The sequence below is a fragment of the Schistocerca piceifrons genome, chromosome 5 (assembly GCF_021461385.2).
Source record: "Schistocerca piceifrons isolate TAMUIC-IGC-003096 chromosome 5, iqSchPice1.1, whole genome shotgun sequence".
Classification (NCBI taxonomy): Eukaryota; Metazoa; Arthropoda; class Insecta; order Orthoptera; family Acrididae; genus Schistocerca; species Schistocerca piceifrons.
In genome coordinates, this window is record NC_060142.1 from 172306514 (window position 1) to 172311594 (window position 5081).

At 43.1% G+C, this 5081-nt stretch overlaps 1 non-coding gene across 1 annotated transcript; it reads left to right on the forward strand.

Moving 5' to 3' along the window:
- The first annotated feature begins 2763 nt into the window (after nt 1-2763).
- Nucleotides 2764-2838, forward strand: Trnas-cga. Its single transcript has one exon. It is a non-coding gene; the product is annotated as a tRNA-Ser (tRNA).
- The last annotated feature ends 2243 nt before the right edge of the window (nt 2839-5081 follow it).

Consider the following 5081-nt stretch of genomic DNA (forward strand, 5'->3'; position numbering starts at 1 on the left):
GACTACAGCGCCTCAGGCTCTCGGCTAATCCTGCGCGGCAGTACAATTATTAATTATTCTAAAGGAAACATAGCGAAAACTCAGTTTATCACTTAAGTCAATTATTCAAAATGACAGTAACAATCACATTATTTATTTTGCCGCCAACCCGCGATGGGGATCATCTTCGGGGCAATTAACACTATTTGGTCACTCGCTGGAGTCGTCACCCCGCCTGTGCACGGTTGGTACAGGCAGGGTGACGACTCCAGCGAGCGACCAAATGGTGTTAATTGTCCCGAAGATGATCCCCATCGCGGGTTGGCGGCAAAATAAATAATGTGATGGTTACTGTCATTTTGAATAATTGATTATGAGTAAATTAATCGATGTTATACCCACACAACTATGTTGCCTAAAAATTTATCGCTTAAGAATATGTCTTTTTACTAGCGCTTAAACATTATTCCAAAACATTAAAGAAATCTTCATAGTGTACAAACAAACAGTACTGATACATTAAAACAAAAGCTCGATGTGACGACCGCCAACGTTGTTTCGTTATGCTTCCTTTCGAATTGTTACCTAATAACTGTATTGCATCATGCCTAATTCAATTCCTCAAACAGAAGCGCATGAGTTAAACATCAGAACTGAAACAGTAATAGAACGGAAAACGGTGCGTTACTCGACTTGGGTTCCTATTCATAATATTACGTACTCACTCCCATCTACAAGCCCTAGAAGTTTGAAACGGGAATTTCTGAACGCTCTGTATTTCTTCTCAAAGAATATTTCTTTCGGTTACCTTCCGTCCTATACTGTAGTATTCCGTTCTGTGTTTCATCGTGTCGTGTTACTTGGCAATGACACATCGTGCGAAAGCTACTTCCGCCCTTAAGATTTGCAAACCAGTAGATATGCCTTCGGGTAGATTTATCTGTATCACATAACAAACCAAAATTATGGGATTATGGGATTCCCATGTGAAATGTAGTTTGCACCATCATCGTCAGATTACAAGAATCATGACTACTGGAATAACAAGTTATACGAAAGTATTTAAAATAGTTCCATAAATTCAACGTAATCATTTTCGGTTGTAACAAACGCGACATGTTTAGAATATTTTTCCAGATGTAATGTACTTCATATTTCATGGAAAATTATTGTTCACTAAACAAAAAACTACACTCCAAGACAAAATAAAGGACGCACGACAAATGAATCATCAGGTTGGGGGGGGGGGGGGGGAATAGGTAGATGCGATGTACATGTAGAGACAAACAAATTATAAGAGTTTCAGAAAAAACACTATGTTTTATTCACGAGTAAGAGCTTCACGAAAGTTAAAAGCTTTAGAAAGTCAATAACGCATTGGTCCATTTCTGGGCCATTATACCAGTAGTTATTTGGAATGACATTGATTGATAAAGTTGTTGGATGTCTTCCTGAGGAGTATAATGCCAAATTCTGTCCAGTTGGTGCGTTAGATCCCTGCCCACAACGGTCCAAATGTTCTCCATTGGAGAGAGATCTGGGCACCTTGCTGGACAACATAGAGTTTGGAAAGCTCTAAGACAAGCAATAGCAGCTGTTGCCGTGTGCGGGCGGGCATTATCTTGCTGAAATGTAAGCCCAGAAAGGCTTACCATGAAGCGCGAAAAAACGATACGTAGAATATCGTCGAAGTATCGCTGTGCTGTAAGGGATGACAACCAAAGTGTTCCTGCTTTGAGAAGCGTCAGCCAGGTTGGTATCCCGCGGCTGTCGAAGGCGTCTGCAGAAACGCTTTTGCTAGTCACTGGGGCTGAGTTCGAAGCGGGACTCATCACTAAAGACAATTCTACTCCAGTCAGTGAGATTACGGGCCTAATGAAGTCAACCCACCCCCGAGAAAAAGGCATTTTACCGCTGGACAGGCAGTCGGATTAGAACATGACATAATTTTTTGAGTTTGCGAGTACCGAAATATGGGATAATTATGGAAGAATGTTTTGATTGCATTGGCTTAGAGGGGTTAAGGCTTAAATTATTTACACCGACAAGAGCTCGTGGTGCTTTAGAAGCTTAAGGCCTAAATTATTTACACCGGCAAGAGGTCGTAGTCCTTAGTATATGGCATAAATTTCAATTTGGTACGTCTACCCGTTCCTGACAAACATGGTTTTTAACAGAATGAGATTTTCACTCTGCTGCGGAGTGTGTGCTGATATAAAACTTCCTGGCAGGTTTAAACTGTGTGCCGGACCGAGACTCGAACTCGGGACCTTTGCCTTTCGCGGGAAAGTGCTCTACCAACTGAGCTACCCAAGCACGACTCACGCCCCATCCTCACAGCTTTAGTTCTGCCAGTGCCTCGTCTCCTACCTTCCAAACTTTACAGAAGCTCTCCTGCGAACCTTGCAGAACTAGCACTCCTGAAAGAAAGGATATTGCGGAGACTGGCAGAAGTAAAGCTGTGAGGATGGGGCGTGAGTCGTGCTTGGGTAGCTCAGTTGGTAGAGCACTTTCCCGCGAAAGGCAAAGGTCCCGAGTTAGTGTCTCGGTCGGGCACACAGTTTTAATCTGCCAGGAAGTTTCATATCAGCGCACACTCCGCTGCAGAGTGAAAATCTCATTCTGGAAACACCCCCCCCCGCTGTGGCTAAGCCATGTCTCCGCAATATCCTTTCTTTCAGGAGTGTTAGTTCTGCAAGGTTCGCAGGAGAGCTTCTGTAAAGTTTGGAAGGCAAGAGGCGAGGTACTGGCAGAAGTAAAGCTGTGAGGACGGGGTGCAAGTCGTGCTTGGGTAGCTCAGTTGGTAGAGCACTTGCCCCCGAAAGGCAAAGGTCCCGAGTTCGAGTCTCGGTCCGGCACACAGTTTTAATCTGCCAGGAAGTTTCATTATTTTTAACAGTCGGGCAGACAGGTAATCAGACAGGCAACACAGCAGCCATATAAATGTTCCGTTTTGACCGACTGAGCTACAGACCCTAAAAAGGACGAAAAAAACACATTTTATAGTGCCAGTAAAATTAGTCACTTTCCATAAAAAAGTATTTTAATATCTTACAAACAAATAAATAATTTAAAACCAAAACAGGTGGTCGCGTGGTTAGCTCGCCGGCTCTGGATCTTAGGGTTCCGGGTTCTTTTCCTGCCGGTTCACAGATTATCTTCAAATGTTCAAATGTGTGTGAAATCTTATGGGACTTAACTGCTAAAGTCATCAGTCCATAATCTTACACACTACTTAACCTAAATTATCCTAAGGACAAACACACACATCCATGCCCGAGGGAGGACTCGAACCTCCTCCGGGACGAGCCGCACAGTCCATGACTGCAGCGCCTGAGACCGCTCGAGATTATCTTCATTCGGAGACTGGGTGTTTTGGCTGTCCCGATTATTTCATTTCACCGATGTGTCTAGAAATAGAATGACGTGCTCCACGTGGCCGAGCAAGTCTAGACGTCGTCTTCCGCCCATTGCAACCACGTTGATAGTGTGCCTCATCGTTACACATGTGGAGATCGGATTATCAACTGGAGGTGGACAAGGGAGAAAATTGCTCAAATAACAAGAACTTTAGCAAACAACGTACTGACTAACATTTTCTTCAGTCATGAAGGAAGTTACTACCCTCAGGCAATAAATAACGCAGTGATTTGGTTAATGGACAAATATACAAGTTGCGTTCTTAACAATATTGGGAGCGATGAACATATTGAATACAAGACGTATATGGAAAATGAACTCGAGAAAACACTTCAGTATCAGAATCAGAATAAGAAATACGGTAACATGCTCCGAATTGTCTTCAACAGAATGGGTATAGGTTAGGAACTGGATTCCTCGTACAGAGGGGACGGTCACGTTCCCGATCCTAACCTCACCTGCAAGTCACACATGAAAAATAAATCAGCAGTGCAGCAGATACAAGAATATGGCGACAAACATCTGGTGTCTGTTATAAAGGAAGATCTTGAACTCACTAAGGATGCGTTTAGAAGGCTGGAATTGACAAAAACAACAAGGCAGTGAAGGGTTTTTGCGATGTCGCTGTTTGGGATTGCTCTTCTGTCCACGTAATTTACCCTGGAAGGAACACACGTCAAGGATTTACTGAACGATTAATTTGGATCTTGGAAATGACGATGAGGAACCTAACGCTGCAGAAGAAGAAAATGTGCATGCTTAACTGCCACTAGTTGAAGGTGACAGTGAAGGTGCTAAATCTCTGCTACTGCTGAAGACTGAATATGATACCTCATTATTGGAATGCTGTAATTTATAACTGCAATTACCTGTCGCCTTATTTATGTCATTTCATTGTAAGCTAACCTTTTTTGTTACTGTTTTTGTGGAATAAAGGAAAACAGCCAAACAGTTCCATATGATGATTTCACTTTCAGATTCTTGTTTACCACTATTGTTTCAATGTGGTTCTTTCTTACAAAAGCCATACTTTCACTTTTGTTGTAGTCATAGCCTATTTTATGTCATAATTGCGACATTGCTTGCAAGTGGAAGTTATATTTTCAATACTTTCATTCAACACATGTACATTTCTCTAGTTATCATGTGAAGAACCGGCCCATGTAGACTACAAGTGTAGTTTTTAACGCAATGTATTAGGTGGTGCCTGGTGATTTTGTGCCCCGTACGCGTCGTGAGACCGTACTTTCTCATCAGGATTGCAGTAAGGACCAGCTGGACTCCTGTCAGCTACGCCACTGGGCTGCAAATTACAGGGTTACCAATGCAAGTGCACTGTGGCCGTTGTGCCGCAGCGTTACTCTGCTTGCGGTTCTCCACATTACTCGCTCGCAGCCAGTCGTGAGTAACTACTACTTTCCGTTCCTGGAACTGGGGCAGAGCCGCAAGCCTTCTGCGAATACGTCCAAGTGACCTGTCTAGCTACGGAATCCTTTGCATACATTTCCTTAATTAAATTCGCAAGAATTTATTGGTTGCAGCTGTGTACTTAATTAGCCGCCTCTCTAGCTTCAATATTCTGAATAATGGCACAGAACTTCCCCTTCTACATCTACATCTACATACATACTTCGCAATCCACCATGCGGTGCGTGGCGGAGGCTACCTCGTACCACAACTAG